Source organism: Grus americana, chromosome 10 (assembly GCF_028858705.1).
Source record: "Grus americana isolate bGruAme1 chromosome 10, bGruAme1.mat, whole genome shotgun sequence".
NCBI classification, from domain to species: domain Eukaryota; kingdom Metazoa; phylum Chordata; class Aves; order Gruiformes; family Gruidae; genus Grus; species Grus americana.
The window spans coordinates 17,854,591-17,871,427 of NC_072861.1; the positions used below are offsets into that span (position 1 = coordinate 17,854,591).

Consider the following 16,837-nt stretch of genomic DNA (forward strand, 5'->3'; position numbering starts at 1 on the left):
GGTGTAAATTGTATACGGCTTGACTGACATGCAAACAGTTCTGCACAGCCCTGTGGGGATAAGCAGGAAAGTGGAGCTGGAAAGTTTTGGCCTTTTTGATAGTAGACTTACTGGGCCGCAGTAGCAATACTTTCCGAAATGTTCCATTTCGGCAACCATTTGCCATTTACTGAGCGAAAGGATTAGACAATCAAATAATTATGGTATACTGTAAATATCTGAAAATAGACAAGTCCTCAGAGGGCATCTTTGACTCTTTTAGAAAACAGGACAATGAATGACCTTTCCCTGGAAGGGATAGAGAGGCCTATGGAGGCAGGAGATTGGACTGGAGAAGTTGGAGGATAGGTTTTCTGTTTGTTCAATACAAACTTCATTATTTTCTGTCTCTCTTTTCCTCTCCTTTTTTTTCCCCCCCTCTATTTAGACTACAAAACCTCCTGAGCAGGAATTGTCTTGCATGTTCCCAGATTTGCTGGAAATTCCAGGGACCACTGTAATGCAAGTAATGTAAAGCAACATTTGGTCCATGTTACGGCAAGAAGAGTTTGAAAATGAAGACGTTAGGCTGGGGAGAACATCAACAAACATCAGATGAAGTTATCATCCAGGTTGGCTGTTAGCCAAGTTGCTGCAAGCCTCATTGGAGTCTGCCTTATGAAATGCCAATTCCAGCAAAGTCAGAACCTGCCTGTGAACACAGTGGGGCTCGAAATGAGAAAGTTTTGAACCATCAGTGAGATGAACTTCTGCAAGAGCCTCTGACTAGGACTCACTGAATCACACGGACTTGTTTTAAGGTAAAGGTTTTTTTTCAAACTATGCTAAGATGATGTGATATGTACCTGCAGTATAAAGGGACTGGGCACAGTGTCCAAAGAGGTCCTGTCCATTTTTCTTATCACATTCTGCATATTTGAGTAGGTAAAAAAAAAATTTCTAAGCACTAAAACTCTAGTTTAAGTTCTGAACAGAACTTGAGTTCAGCTCCTTTATTCAAATCCATCGCAAACAGGGGGAGCTTAACTGCATACTGAACCTGCTGGAAGTGTACTAGAGTAATTTGTTTCCTTCCATTCTCTGCAGACAAAGATTCCTAAGCTATAAGAACTGAATAGGATAATTTCTTTAAAATGCCTTTCCTTCTTTAGTTTTTATATTGCCTTTGGCAATTTTAAGCCTTCAAAGACAGCTCAGTTTCTTAACAGTTTTCCTGACAGGCTGCACTACAGAAGTAAGACTTTAATTGAGCACACTAGCGTCCAAATATGATACCCTGTACAGCTGACTGATGAGTTTTTAACTACCCTGGATACCTCAGGAAAAGTAGGCATACCAGAAATATGCAGGTAGTTTTCATTTAGGTCTTGTCTTTTCTTTTCCCAATGTGACTTCATCTGTTCTACTGTGATAAATAGGAAGAGGGCAAATGGACATCCTAAATCTAGACAGTGAATTTCATGCTGGTCAAAAGAAGATTTCATGTTTTTTCCACAGTCCCAAGGATTAGAATCAGCAAAAAAAAGTTACAGCTGAAAATCTTTCTGTTAAAGAAGCCATTTTATCAAAAACTGGAAGAGGATAAGTTTTGCTGATCAGACTGCCTATGGCTATAATGAGATTTGTTTCATTTAGAGGAGGATCTTGAAACCGAATCTTCTGTATCAAATACAAAGACGTGGAGTCAGATTCTTTTTCAAATTCTCCCAATGTTGCTGTTCCAGTTTGCTGATCTTACCCACCCAGCAAGTTCACTACTCTGGCTCGTCTCCCTCTCCTGAAAGTTTTCATGAGAATTGTTGAAAGGTTTCATTTTTGTTCCGCTGTGGAATGAAAATCAAATGTCAAAATCACGACGCCTGGGGCTTTGGGGTTCTCTTTTCCCTTTAATGGAATGAGATTGCTGTTTTTAGTCCGCCTCCATGTACTGAAATGACTTCTCAATTTAAATTGCCATTACTGAGAGGAAGACGACTGTAGTTTGGGTATCAGTTCCCTGGGACCTGCAACCTGCCTGGCAAGAAAACAGCGTCAGGTAGACTTTATCTCATTTAAATGCCATTATTCCAAGGACTTGCTCAATCTATTCTATCTTGAAGTGGGGGAGACACCGCAGAGAATGGAAAGATGGATGGCAGGCTTGGATGAATGCCCCACTTAGATTCTCTATATTAGATTGTCATGCTTTTCCTGGCCCAGATGCTAACATCTAACACATTTTTAATACTATTGCCTGTTGAGATCCTATTAGAAAATGATTCAGAGTCTGGAAAGTTAGGGGGGGGAAAAAAAAAGAATTCCCTAGAAATAATATAGTCATTATGTGTACACACAATTCAATATGTAACTTGGGGTTTTTTTTATAGCCTCTCTACCATCCTGTACACCAGCTTTTTAAAATTGCAGCCACATTCATTATAAAGTAAATGCCTAATGCAAGTGATTCTCAAAACAGTTTGTAATTTAAATTCCTATTGGAAATAAAAGTAATGACTCGCAATAGCTCATTAGTGGCCTTGCAAATGTTCATTATTTCCTTTCTCTTTGTCTTTCTCCTTGTTTTCTCCCCTTGCTGAAAGACAGGGGAGTTTAAAGGTTTAGAGTACCTTTAGAGATACCCATCTCTAATGATCCATGAAAATGAACATTCGATTCCTGAATAAGGAAATCATCATTCCCTGGTGTTTTCAAGGAAATAATCGTGTTCACTTAGCAATCCATGAGGAAGCTAGGTAATCCAAATAATTTTAAGGAATTAGTTTATACTTATGCCCAGGAGATTTATTTTTTTTTTAAATTGTTCTAAAATGTCACACCAAATACTGAGAAGTCCAAGAAGTCCCTGAAAAGATAGATATGGACACTTGGGACTTTGAACCCAGGTTTTTTCTAAGGATACCCTGGATGCTGCTACATTACCAAAGGCTTACCTGGTTTATCTGGAGATGCACAGGGAGAGGGTGCCTGCCCTCGCTGTGCCCTACGCCAGCATCCCCTTGCAGCTCTACTGCCTCAGCATCAAATGGCACTCGGCAATCAACACAGCCCATCTCCACTGGCTTCTCTGTTGGCTGAAGAAGATTTCGCATCTGCCATGCAGATGATCCTTGGATTGCTGGGGAAAATGACGCAGGAGAGAGGGAACATGGGATTGCAGTGAGATTTTTTGTTACTTAGTCCCAGGAGCAGGATTTAACAGCGCTTACTCTGGAATGGTGTTATCCTTAAAAATATGCTCACCCTTAATAATATGCTGCCTTGTTCACCTGGGTCTCTTATTGCCCTGAAGTCCTCAGTCCTCCCGCACCACTCCCCGTTTATCTCCTTTATGGTGGCTCATGCGGCAGCATTTGCTGTTGGTGTGGAAATGCAAAAGTGCGCTCTCCACCAAAGGCCTCATAGCAAAAATTCTGTGGGATTAAATCTCCTGTATTGCATGTGGCTTGAGTACATTCTGCTGTAGGGTGTTCTCAGAGGCAAAATGAGGGGAAAAAAAATCTTATTTATATTTAGTTTCTCTCTACCCCAGTGATTTTCCTTCTCATTAGCAATTGAGACGTGGGGATTGTCAGCATACTGATGAAGACTGGTAGGGGCAGGCCTTAATGCAAACCTCTCTAGAATATAAAATAAAAGATTGCTTGCCTGTAGAAGTCTCTCGTAAGCGCTTACCAGAAGTTAAGTTTCACTGACTACTTTCTGTGTATGTGAAGGGATTATTTTGGCAACGTATGCACGAAACAAAACCTGGTAACATGCTTAAAAGCACTACCTATTGTTGGAATTTGGGTTATTCAGTACAGTCATTAGATCACACCCAATAATTCTGTAAAAATTGATTTTTTCCATCCTAAGGTCAATTCACTTTTACTGAATTGCTTCAAGCAGGTTTCTCCAAAGCACAGTGTTCCTCTGTGAGCCAACACCACCATGGCTGTTACCTGTTTTGCTGATGATTACATTAGGTCATCTGAGAATCAGCTTTGACTGAGTTTGGACAAAACTAGCTCATTTGACCTCTGTTGAGTTTCTTCTTTTAAAAGAAACTAGTCAAGGGATGCTCTTTCTCAGTCCTCTCCTCTGCTTTCTTGCCTAAACTCTGAGACCACTTCTCTCTGACTGGTGAGACTATACTGGAAGCATCTTCTTCTCCCTGTGCTGGAAGGCAGCTGCTCTCAGCCCAGTGTTATGTCTACCTCTCAACAGAGAGAAACAAAAGCTCAACCCCCAGTTTCTCATAACTCTCACGCACTAAGCTGTTTTCTTTTTAAAAGTTTTAGCTCTATTCTTGTTCATATCTACTTAACACACCCATTGGCTTGTTTCCTCCTCGTTTAGTGTGTACTCTGGTGTGTCAGTCGTCTAGCTTTGCCCATCAGGTTCGTGTCAGATGTGATGCTAACCGCCTATTCCAAATTCCACTTTAAAACAATAACGTTCTCACTTTGTTCAGTATAAACTGACTACACAGTACCACCTGCTGATGGACCGGCATCACAAACCTGGCTTTTATTACCGATTTTTTTCAAAGGCGGAGTTGTCTGTGATGGCCTTGCTTCTTAGCAAGGGGCCCTATGTACGAGGTAGGAATGCTCTCGTGTTCGTGCAGCGCTTTAGACTGTCATCTGCTACCACTTAGCAAAAGGATAATGCTGTGTCAGAAGGAGATTTGTGCTTTAGAAGAAAGAGTGAATAGTCTCCATTTTTCAGAACCTAAAAGGGCAGAAAAAAAATTAGAGTGTAAGCCAGCAGGCCTAAGGCTATTCTGATTTACATCAGAATCTGTATAGGCCCTGTATGGCTTACAAAGCCTAGTAATCATCTACGTCTACTTCTGTCACCCATCCCAAAGTTCAGGAATGAAGCATCTGAGTATCAAGGTCATTATGTTTCATTAGTCTTCATTAACATGAGAGCTGATCTTGGTCTGATCTCTTATTTCAAAAGCTTTGACCACTGAGGCACTAAACCCCTTGTAGTCTCCAAAATTCAGGAAATAAACTTGTGTAATCTCAAGGCTTGCACTTCACTGTATGAGCGATACAGTGAAATATTGATTATAGTTTTTTCAGTTGTTGACTCTGAATCCATCACTCACCCCAGGAAAATTCCAGTCACTTTTGGCCCAATAAATGTTTGCAGAATCTGCCCCTTCCTAGGGAACAAAATCAGTGTAATCGCAGCCAGATAACTGTCAGAGAGAAACAGTGCAAAGCCAAGAAAAAGAGGCGACACAGCCAGAACTTGGTATTTTGCAAATCCAGATTCTTGTCTCCCTCAATTATCTATAGGGCAATTAAGAACAGTTTATCTTATGTCCAATAAAACATTGTCGCTTTCAAGATCTTCCTTTCTCCTCAGTTTGCATGGTTTTCTCTCTCTTTTTTCTTTTTCTTCTTTTAAGATGTGAAATACTCTGGTGCATGGGTTTTGGTTTAGGAAGACTTGCTTTTTTCTTTTCATTTCATCAGGACAGAGTTCCATTTGTTCAGCATCTGCACAGGACAACATCTGGAGCCTCAGGAAATTCAGCTGCTCTGTGTATGATGCTTAAATGAAATTACTTTTTCATGCACTTCAGAAGAGTATCAAGAGCATCTCTCTGACCAAACAGGGCCTTTTGTTCTCCTCCAGCAAGTGTTTCTCATTAAAAATGTCATCTCCCTAACAAATTGCTTCATTGCCTTTGCAGCTGGGGTTATTGTTTTCATGGTTTCGTACTTGTGCGATTCTCTAAGGGAGCAGAAAGTCAGGGGAAGTGGGGCTTGGTTTCTTCTCTATTTGCCCTGTTCATGCCATGCTTTGGCTTCCCACCTTTGGGGTGGAGTGCCATATCCGTACCCCTTTACCCTCTGGATTCGCACAGCACTCGGGCTGCCTGCACAAGGCTGCCTTCAGGTTTTGTTTATTTTCTCCAGTTATTCTTCCCAAGTATGCAGGGCAGATGGGTTTGCAAGAAAACCTAAATTACCCTTAGGGACTTGAGAAGTTTGCTGTGACTTTTCATGAAAAGTCTGACCAGAAATAAAACTAGAGGCTAAGAGAAGGAGGTGGAGGAGTTCAAAGGGAGACAGCAGCAGTCTGTGCCCACTGCAGCAGGCTCTAACAGTGCAGAGTTCGTGCAGTCCCTTACAATAGCGAGCAATCCTGCAATAAACCTCACCTAGCAGCATAGAACTGAAGGGGCTATATCATTTCAGTGAAGAACTGCTTAGAAAATGTCAAAACTTCAAAAAAGTATTTTGCAAGGAGGATACCATTTAAACCCCAAACATAAAAACCTCATTTTTTTTTTCCACTCACCTCTCACTTTTCAACCAAGATTACCTCTTTTGTGCATTTTGAAAAACATATTTTATTGTTTCCTCACTTGAAAAGAGATATACGCCAAAATCTTAAAATCACAGAATATTTCAGGTTGTAAGAGACCTCTAGAGGTCATCGAGACAAACCCTCACTAAAAGCATGGTTAGCTTTGAAGTCTAATTTCAAATGGCAAGTTATAAATAATCTAGAAGCTACATCTCACTTGCATAAGTGTTCATTGCATGGTAACACACCATCTGCTTAACCTGATATCTCTTTTTTTGTAGGTGACTACAAATTACTCCTTAATAATTTCACCAACCATATAAACTTGCTGGGTAATCAATTTATACAGGCTTATTGCCCACTTTCACAGTTCTCGTGCTAGTCCCACAGTATTTGCAGGTTTTTCTTAAAGGTTTTCTTTGATTCCTGGAGTCATCTCTTTTTCTGAGAATGCAAATTTTCAGTTTTTCAAATGGCAGGAGCTACGGAGAAATGCTGAAAGGCTCACGCCTAAAGCATCATAATTGAGAATGTAAGTAATATCCTCTCAATTTCATAATTCTTCACAAATCACAAATCTTGTTATTGAGACATTCTGCTGTTTAGAGCTTTGGCTTGTAATTCCAATTTCTCCTTAATTAAAAAAAAAAAAAAAAAGGATAGGAATAGTTGTATATCAGGGTTTTTTTTCCTGTTTTGGTGAGTGGTTTCATAATGGGCTGGCTTTCTAGTTTTGTTTCTCTGTTTCCTCTGGGACACCAACAGCCATTTAGCTCACAAACCACAACAGTTACCTTTGGTTGGCTCGGGCACAACTGATTTGACCATGTCACCTCTCCTCATCCTCCCATCCAACTTCCACCCAATGAAAAAATTTCTCTGTGTTAAATATAGCACCAGTCAGCCTTCCTGTGCGGCAGCTCCGCTCCAGGCTGTAGCAGAAACATTGGGCACCACACTGTGGAAAATAAGTATGTAGCAGTTGTAAATATACACGTATATTTATATATATAAAATGGTGCTAGAACCCACAGTCTATAATTTGTGGGTGACCTTTAACTACATGAGGATAAATGGTTACAAATGAGGACCTCTGGTCTTGGCTGTTGTAACCTATTTTCTTACCCTTGTTAGTAAATCAAAAAACATGTATATCCACGGGGTTTTTTTTTTAGTGTAACATTTGGCTTAGATTTAAGTAAAGTGGAAAACCAAACAAATAAATATGATTATCCTGCAGTGTTTTGTTTCATGGGATCAGGTTCTGAAATAAGCAAAGTGTGTGGGATACTTTAAGGTCTGTAAGACAGACACGGGCTATTCCCATAATGAAATCTACTCCCTGAATTAGGTCTTTGTGCTATTAGGAGCTTTTTCTTCTGTTTATTTTGCTACAAGATTGCATTTTTGCTGGAGCCAAGCAGCATGTTAAACTTTTGATTTTCAGAGGCCCTTGCGTGATGAAGCTGGTGACATGAAGCCCTCTTCTTGAAGCACCAACTATGGTCGGAGGGTGAGCTCAGTCTCCAAGATCCAGGGTGTGCCAGGATGTTTGATTTTGAAATGCACCCATAAGGGCTATTTGTGCTGGGGATGTGCACAGAACTTCGGGAACAGGATGGAAACAAATACGTTTGTTACAGGTAGATCATTAAATAGCTGTTGGGTGATGGTGACTCCCTGAGAGCAACAGGTAGGGAAAACTGGAAGGAGACGTAGCACTCAAAAGCTGTAAATTGTGTTCCCATCCCCTTTAGCTATTTTTTTCCTATCCTTACTTAAATGTGCATGTAAGAGCTTTCTCTATTCTATTTGTTCATCACAACACAGAGAAATAAGTTTTAGCAGGTCTTCCGTGACCTTAAGGAGTCAATGACTCTCTGGGCTCTTGATTTCTCCACCTTAATTTCGGTGGGTTAATTTCTCTGTGGCAGTCTCTGATTGCTGCTGATCTGTGGCCCATCTGCCTTTTGCTTTGAAGTTGAGATATTCTTGTCACAACGGAGAATAAATGTTGGGCTTCATGAATTCATCAGCTTATTACCCATTTGTTTCAAGCCTTTCCTGAACAGAGGGAGCAAAATGAAAAACCCCAACCAAAAGTAAAAAACCCTGCTAGCCCATCTGTATGTGGATTTCCTTTCTTTCATCTCTCTTTCATCCTTTCTTCATCTCCACTAAAACTCATTTAAAATGCCTACTTTGTCATCTGGGCTATACCCTACACATTCCATCTCAAGGTCAGCTGTTTATTTCCTATTTCCTTAAAGTACTTGCCCCAGTCAAATCCCTGCCACATTTTATCTCCCTCTTACCAGTCTGACATTTAAGGCTTTGTGGTTTGCTCCCATAAGCTCAGGAATGCCTTTCCCTGGGTTCACCCAGGTCTCCTGACCCTACGTGTACACAGCTAACAGATTTCATAGGCTTCTCAATTCCGGGTGCTGCTCAGCACCTATCCATCTTTTCTGCTTTCACTCTTACAAAGGAAGTTCTTCAGGGTTTCTTCACCAGAATGATAGCCCTGCCCAGAGCTCGGTGGCTGCACAGAGCCCTTCAGCTACCTGCAGCATCTGGAAGAAGACTGAATTCATCAGCTCAGTTTCCCTATAAAGACAGCAAGGATCAAGAAGGAAGAACAGAAATAACTATTGATCCCATGGTCAAATTAGCCTCACACAGGAACCCTGGCTTGGTGGATCCCCGTGAGTCTGGCACCTCTTTTAGTGCCTGCAAGGCTGGAAATGTTATTTGAGAAAGCATGTTCCTGAGAGGTAACTTCACAGGGGAAAAAAAAGAAAGCATTGCTGGCATCATAGAAGAAGGGGCACGTAGGGAGCTAGACAGGATTGCTAATGGCAACAGGATTTTAATTTGGTTAGAGCTATATAAACAATTGCAAACAGTGCCAAAGCAGCCAGTAAAGTGGTGGGGAAAAAAACCAGCCAAAACCAGTGGTGACTTCTGAGACGCCTAGAAAGATGCGCATCTTTTCAAGTGGGGAGGGTGGGAAGGGAAAGAGCATTATGAACATGAGTGTTAGGGTTTTTACTCTTGAGAAGAAACAAGCCCAAGGGGCCAGATTTGAGTTCCTTTGGGCCCAGAGGGGAGAAGAGATATCACTCTTGGAAAAAACCTGGAGTGCAGCACTGAGATCAGAAGCAGGGCTCAGGCAGAAAAAGGCCAATAGCAAGGACCTGTGATACACTCCAGATCGCACCGTGTTAGTGCTGCCCTTTGCGCGGGTTACTGTTCTGCCGTTCTGCAAATCCTCATGTACTGCATTAAACCCATGGGCTCTCTACACAGCTCTGATACAGATATGAATCTTCACAAATAGTCCCCTTGTCTGTACGCTCCCCAGTCTCACTTCATCTCCTGTGAAGGTTTAAGGAATTGTGCAGCTCCACAACCTCCTGAAATATTTCCTGTCGGTACTTTCCTTCTTCTTATACTGAGCTTCCTGATGGTTTATCCTTCTGGTTATCACAGCGATATAATATCTGAGTGTTCCTCATGGAAAAAAAGAAAAGTTAGCAAAAGCAAGGTGGGAATATCTCTGGTTCTTGTCTACTTTATGGCTAAAAAGATCTCTTTCCTTCAGATGTGGAGGGATGGTGATGCTGTGAATGTCATCCTGCTTATGAGGCAAAAGGGGAATGGTTTTCATTGTTTCCCAGAGGTACTCTAACTGGATTTGTCTCATTTCCTCTGCAAGTTCGTTCCACAGCTGGATCTCTTCAGCCAGAAGACTTTGTCTCTGGCTTTTGCACTTTGTGTTCTGGACTTCATGATCCGCACTGTCGTGGAGAAGTAAGTACAGCTGTCCAGCCAGTGTACAGACGGAGAGGAGGTTTGCAGTGTACCAGGCACTGTACTAATTACTCCGAAGATGAACTCTGAAGACATCAATTAGGAAGAGAGGCCGACTAAGAGCAGATGGAAGTCATGGACTGGTTTGTTGTGGGTGAAGTCAGGCAAAGGAGCAAGTCACAAGGGAGTCCTTGCTTTCAGTTTGTATTTGCCTTGAGATGCTGTGTCTGAGTCATGGACACTTTACACAGCTCCAGTGCAGACACATCTGGGGACTGCAGGTGCCTCTTCTCTGAGTTATTGAAGTTGTGTAAGTTCTATTCTTTTGTTTTTAATATACCTTTCTTGTGCAAGATTCATTATTCTGGCTTCTATACCTAAATCCTGCTCCCTGAAGAGGTGGAAAATCTCATATCGAGGAATTTGTGGCTGTCTCGGTAAACCCTTAAGAGCTCACCGAGATTAAGGATTAGTTTCTGCCCCAAACTCGTCCCTTTCATTTTCCTTTACTAAACCCTACAGTCAGGCAGACAAGGTGCTCATGTAGAGCCATTCAGCAGAGGATGGGACACAGACATTCAGCTGCAACCACCTGGGACCTACGCTGTTCTTCATTGTGGATGTAGTTTACATCTTTCCCCTTTGTGGCTTCAACAGTCTTCCTCGCTCTTGTGAACCATTTCCTTCTGATTTACATCTGCGTGGGGGTAGCTAAACTGTTATCACAGAGTTGCTTATTAAAAACTACCTCCATGATGCTGTTTCCTTCTGCTGCCACCTGTTTGCTCATGTTTGAATACAAGGGTGATTGCACCCTCCCTGCCCTCCAAGCCACTGGCTCCAGAAGTCCACTCCAGCTGATCCTACCCATCTCCAAGCTGCCTAGCCCCACCTCGTAGCTGGTTGCTGGTAATTGGCAGCACACTTTGTTCTCAGAGGTGTTTCAGTTACTGATGGGTGAGTGACTTGATGCAGAGTTGGGTTTGGATAAGCTCCCATAAATTGTAATGCTTGACCGTAGGTTATCCAAACTTCTGGGCCTCTTGAGACTCTAAATTGGTCTGGAAGATCCAGGCTGCTTTCTGAGATTTTGGCACTTCCTGATTCATGGCAACAGGTTCTTGCATGAGATGTCAGCATTTTTGCTTCTTGTTTCAGCGGGATCCTGCAAATTGAGTGAGCAAACAAGCAAGCCCATCAGACCCAGCTACTCAGCCAGGTGGGAGCATGAAGGAGCTGCAAGGACCTCTCTGGTTCCTTATGCTTGAGACGTGCATTTCCAGAACCTGTAGGTTGGCATTTGAGAGACAGGGGACTGGAGAGACTGTCTATTGGCACAAAATTGGACTTGGCACCTTAGTTCACTAGTCCAAGGGTAAGTCTGGATGGAGGAGGGATGCTGCACCCCAAAAAGTGGCCCATGGACCTGGATTTGTTCAGAAAAAAGAAAAATAGAGGAAGCTGTGACTGTTAGATTAAAGCATGTATTTTTGCTTGCAATACAACCCCTCATAACTGTGTGTGTACAAACATCTGTACTGTCATGGCTAATACAATATCCTGTCTGTGGGGAGACTAGGAGAATTGGACGTGAGCAGACCAAGCAGTCCCTTGGCAGAGCCTCACAGGTTCCAGCATGCAGTAGCTCAGCGACTTTCAAGCCAAAAATCTTGTCCAGATCGTTGTATTTAATAGCCACTGATGACCCTGTCCTCCCAGATTTTGTCTATACAGTTTTTAAACACATTAACGCTGGTAATTTATAATTACTAAGGCAGGAAGACTGATGTGGAGGGAGAGAAAGTCCAGTCTTTTGCAAATCTCCATGAAGATCCAGCTGTTTGTTTAAAAAAAAAAAAAAAAAGAAAAGAAAAAACCCAACCAAACAAAAAAACCCCAAAACGGTCAAAAATTTGGGTAGATTCTTCTGTGGAATAAAACCACTTATTCCTATAACGGCAGTTGTGAATGGATTCCCTACAGAATTTGGGGATGGGATAGAGCTTATACCTGCACTGCCAAGTCTGTGAGACAAAAAAAGCAGTCCCCTGACCTAATGATGTCATTTATTTTCACTCACCTTTGAATCCATTTTTCTTACCTCAGCCCAAAAGCACTGGATAAACGAAATCATTTTGCCAAACACGGACATTAAATGGGAAGGGAAAAAAGAAACCCCAAAAACCTACGTTCCCGTTACATTATAGCATATTCTTCAGAGCAATTTTGCAATGTCCTGGTGTTTTTGCTTTACATGCTGCAACCCTCCCTCTCTCCAGCTTTATTCTGTTGTGCAGCCCTTCCTGCACACATGGTATTACGCTTCATGTGGACGTCATGAAGATATTGCTAAATCACAGCTGTCTTGCCAAACAACTGGTTCTTCCTCTTGCCAATTTTGTTCAGCCTCTTAAAAAGCTACAGGACTTGTGCTCAAACTTAAATGATGTGCTCATTTAGAAACACAAAATAAAATGCAGGACACTAACAGAGCAGTTAGGGTTTGATAAATTCTGTGAAAGGGTTAACGTACTCTTTTTTTGTTCTCTTTTTTTTTTTTTTTACCCTCCAAGGGGAAAAAAAAGACAGAGTGAGAGACCCAAGTGGACACAACTAGAACAAAGCCCTGTTTATGATTAGTATGGCTGAAAATATCCATGTTAGGCCAGGTGCAGATGGCTAATTCCCCCAGACTACAAGCCAATTTAAACCATAATTCCTGAGATAGACCACTTTTCCCAACATTAATGGGAACCAGCTGCCTCCTATTAATAATATGGATGATTACAAGCAAAAAAAAGTGGGGGAGGGAGTAGTGAAGTTGGAGAAGATATTATTTTCCAGGCTGTTGGCTGTGTCCTGCTGAGGACAATATGGAAAGCTATGGAATATGAGTCTTGAAAACCTGTCAAGTTAAATACACACAGTGTGTTTGCTCAGAAGAAGGATCGAGTTATCTGTGTACTTCTGTGTTTCGGTGACAAGGTTATTTAAGGGGTAGCAATTGTATTTATTTAGTTATTTGCTGTTTCTTTGCTTTTGCCTTCCCTCTGCTGACTCTGGATGGTTTTGATTAGCTTCCTAGGAGGAGAGCCCATTGCCTTTGGTACGTTGAGCCTGGCTGTTCCCACTGAAGCCTGATTTCGTGTGAGATTGTTGTAGAGCACATCAAAGCAGAAGGACAACAAATGATCTGAAGTGTTCTCCTGAGAGCCTGACTTGCTGATTCAAGAAATTTGTTCGGGCTTCCATTATCACTGTGCCAGTGTGAGATGAAATGTGAAGACATGGCAATTCACGGCATGTAATACCAATGTGTCTCAGGAGCGTTTTTTTCTGTTATGATTGTTTTCCTTTGGTTGTTTTTGGGAATCTGAGTAGAACTTATTTTAAAAAATAAACTCCATGACATACTTATTTTACTTGCCTGGAAGATGAGAGGAAAAGGCCCATGATATCAGTCATCTTGGCTATACTCCTTGTTCCCTATGTAGACATGATTCTTAACACATGGATCATTCCTTTGAGATTGATGAATAAAGGAGACTTGCTACAAATGTCTCTCTTGGCCCTGTAGGAGCCAATACCCTGCTAGGATTTTATGGGAATCTTGGAGACATTTAGCTCACACAAGCTGCATTTCTTCTTAATCCCGTTGATGATGATCTCTGGACATGTGGAGGAAAATCCAGCTCATGGCATTGTAATTCCTGCTGGAGGGTTTGCAAGGGACTTTTTTTGTCTACCTGAAGAGATGCATAGATGGAGGAAGCTGAGATTCCCCTCTACCCAACCTGAGCATACAAAAGGCCATGAAGCCTTCCCAGACCACGTGGACCTTGTACATAGCTCCTCCAAATGGACCAGCTGCAAGGGACCCTCGTAGCCTTTCCTGGTCTTAATGGTTTGTAAGAGGAAGTGGGGGAGAAACACAGAGTAGGACTTTGATTCTTTAATACCCTGATTGCTTGGCATTATAACAGGGAGCCAGGAGCCATGGTTCTTGGGAACAATTTCCCTCACTTAGAATATTCTGTCCCTTGCTAGGTTACAGGAAGAGCCCTTTTCTAAGTCAGGGGCACAACATTTTCTAAATCTTAAATCGTTAGATGGCAGCTCTGAGAAAAAAAAATAAATCTTTGACCTTCTAGCTAAGTCATGAAACTAAGGACATTTCAGCAATGTATCCCAGTGGCCACACTTTGTCTTCATTCACATGTCTTAGTAGCCCAGCCCTTACATGGGTCACCAGAGCATCTCTCTGGGGTATTTTCTGTAAAGAAGAAAACCTCCACTGCCCATATCCAAACTTCAGAGTAGCATTTAAAACAGACACAGCACAGGTAATGGGAAAGAGATTATTGATTTTATATATGTAAATAGAGCATAGTTGAGTTGACAGTCTCTTTAAATAATTGAAAAATCAGCCTCAGCTGACAGTAGCTCACTAGATAATGAGGCTGGTTGTGGAAGAACGTGAATAATTAGAGAGTGGGGATTCTTGCTGCATGGAATTGACCCTTAGGGGCTCAGAGAAAGCAGGATTTGTGGCTGCTCTGAAATGCCAGTGGTCTGGTCCAGCATTCCTCTTGTCAATACGAACCTTGTGTTTTTATTGGAAACACATGTCAAAACAAAACAGTATTTGAGGCTGCTGCTGAGAGAAGGTGGGCAAGTCCAGAGACAGCCAACCTGTTTTTCTGTTTCTTGCCAAAAGTACCATGCCACTCCTGCTCATCGTGCTCAAATGGAAGGACAGATGGTAAGCACCTTCATAGTAAAGAAATTGTTGCTATGGTATGTACAGATAGAAAAATATCTTACACTACTGATTCTGATGCTATTCCCTACTTAATGATGCTATTTCCACTTAGAAAATTAGAGAGGTCAGGGTCACTATGGCATCCTGCTATACCTTGATGATGCCTAGATTGAGAGTTTATATTATGGTACTTCCCTGAAGAAAAGCTGCTGCAGCAAGCCAGTCCTGATCTTTCCTGGATGGGCAGAGGTGCCTTCAGTGAAGACCTGCCAGTCATATGTAATATTTTACTCCCTATGGGCTGCCAAAACACTTTGAAAATGTTGTAAATTATGAATCTTGGAACCATTACCTGCATTACAGAAAACTCAAAGTAAAGAGGTGAGAGTCCTAGTATCTGGTGTTTACATAAATAAGTCTTTGGGTTTGTTAGGGTTTTTTTTCCTGATTTAAGATTATTTTGTTGGGCTGATGTTAAACATCTGTCTCTTTCTCTGCCCTCCTCCTTGTCCCACCTCCTGAGATGGTATTATTTCATGGGTGAATTAAATGGTTTGGGGAGCTAAAGAACCCAATTTGTAAGTGCTTTAGGGGCTTTCAGAATGAAAGGCAGGGATCGAAGTAGAGTATTTAGTTATTAGTGTCTCCATATTTCTTTCCCTTGATCTACTTGTCCCATCGTGTTGTCAGATCTTCACAGTCGAGATTTGAGGCAATAATGCTGAAAGCTGGAACATGTGAGCCTTATTTAGGCCCAGCACCATCATATTTCTGGACTGAATCTAAGTCTAATTGAAAAGGCAAGTGGATATCTCTGGCAAAAGAAAACATGGCTGCCATAGGTTTTACCAAGTTCAGTTTAACACAGTAGAATGTGCTCTGGCATCTTTGTTTGGTTTCCATTTTAAATATAAAATTAAAGACATATTTCCTCTGTTGTAGGTTTTAAGGATGATTTACAAACCAGAAAAAGAACTCTACAGCTCTCCAAGGTCTGGCCCTTGTGATGCCAGGAATTAAGTCTCCACTTGTCTTAATACCGTCTCTGCAACTCTTTGTGCAAGCCTGCTTACATACCACCTTTTGGGCAGCTTGTATAGTTGTCACCATTCCTCATTGCATCTGTGACCTCTTCTTACATATTTCCTATTGCTCTTGAATAGTTCAGGAAATAGAAACTGTGTGCATCAAACTTCCAAAGGATTAGAGCTGAGTTTTGGATTGGAGGCCCATGGAGCTGGGATGAGAGGATTTTCCTTGAGCCCCATTTCTTCACTGCTGCCACAAGCACAGGTAGCTTTGAGACATTCTCTTTGGAAGATCAACATTTCCCAAAACTTTCAGGCAGAACTCAATCTATTTCCATCTTCTGTTATTTCAGACATGTTTCTTTCATTGATTATCCATTTCCAGTTTAGAAATTGCAGAGGACTTTTTTGATAGTCAATAGTCCTTTTTGTTGGTTTGAACCACCATGTGATGATTGTCATGTGCAGTTTTGCCCTCAGTAATAGTTTTATCAAAAATAATTTCCCTTATTAATTAATTGCACAAGTTTAACTGCTTTTTTTAATGGAATGTCAAAAATGGATACCCATTCTAGAAATCTAAATCCACTTCTTGTGGTCTTTGACCGAGTCCTTTGGTTTTATTTGTGTCTGATGCATTTTAGTGTCCTCATTGCTTACTGAGCAAAGACTCTGCTATGAATCAGATGCATTTTGGGAAAGGTTATTACAAAATAAAAAATTCTGGAGATCCTCAAATTGAAGACAGAGGATCTGATAGCAGGCAGACTGAGCTCTGGATGTCTCCTTTTGAAGACCTCGTCTATCAACTAGGAATTGGCACAGGCAGCCCTTGGATTACAGTGGAATTGTAAGCACACTCTTCTTGCAGCGGTGGCACAATTGTTTTGAAACTAGGCAGATCTTCTGTGTTTACTATTTG

General features: G+C 41.6%; 1 long non-coding RNA gene across 1 annotated transcript; it reads left to right on the forward strand.

Moving 5' to 3' along the window:
- The first annotated feature begins 436 nt into the window (after positions 1-436).
- LOC129210868 (uncharacterized) lies at positions 437-13,965 on the forward strand. Its single transcript, XR_008578648.1, has 3 exons — positions 437-800; positions 11,284-11,500; positions 13,203-13,965. It is a non-coding gene; the product is annotated as an uncharacterized LOC129210868 (long non-coding RNA).
- Positions 13,966-16,837: the final 2,872 nt, after the last annotated feature.